Below are 718 nucleotides of genomic sequence, written 5' to 3' on the forward strand. Positions count from 1 at the left end.
ATGAGTGATCAGAAGGGGAATAATCTTTCAGAAACTTTTTTTCTAGATTTTCCTCCTTTAAAATTGGGTGCGTCTTATATTCCAGAGCGTCTTATACGGCGAAAAATACGGTATATTACAACATATATAATAAGTCTCCAGGCATTTTAGTAGTGGTCAGGATTTCTTGTAGCAGTTTTAGAAGTCGTTTGTATCGGGGTTTCCATGTAACATTCATAGCACCAATAGCATCTGCTGGTGGAAAATAGAGAATCTTTCATTTTATCCAAGCACTGCCAGTAAGATCTGGAATGCTGGAGAAACAAAGGTAAGTAAGTGTTGTAAATGAACTGTAAAGGAGTTTCCTTGCTTTACTACAATTATTTGTTAACTAGCTGGACTTAAACGCTGAGTTTTGGAGAAATCTCTGGATGTCTGAACTGTCCAGTTTCACCCCAAAAGCAAGTTTTTTATTTATCATTGTAAAAGACCATTTCATAACTTTGCAGTCCTCATTGTCTCTAAAGACTCCAATTATTGTTCTTGTTCTTTTCTCTAGCTTTCTCTGGTCGTTGCCCCCTCCCTTCCTTGTCTCTCCTTCTCTCCTTTACCTCCTCTGTTCCTTGTCTCCCCCTGGCCCTCCTCTGTTCCTTGTCTTCCCCTGTTCCCGGCCTCTCCTCCTTTAGCCTCCCCTGTTCCCGGCCTCTCCTCCTTTAGCCTCCCCTGTTCCCGGCCTCTC

General features: G+C 42.1%; 1 protein-coding gene across 1 annotated transcript in view; it reads left to right on the top strand.

The window, feature by feature from the left end:
* FBRS (fibrosin) overlaps positions 1–718 on the top strand; it is a 15,384-nt gene that overhangs the window by 8,675 nt on the left and 5,991 nt on the right. The gene's annotated exons all lie outside the window — the stretch shown is intronic.

This window comes from Pyxicephalus adspersus, chromosome 7 (genome assembly GCF_032062135.1).
Source record: "Pyxicephalus adspersus chromosome 7, UCB_Pads_2.0, whole genome shotgun sequence".
Classification (NCBI taxonomy): Eukaryota; Metazoa; Chordata; class Amphibia; order Anura; family Pyxicephalidae; genus Pyxicephalus; species Pyxicephalus adspersus.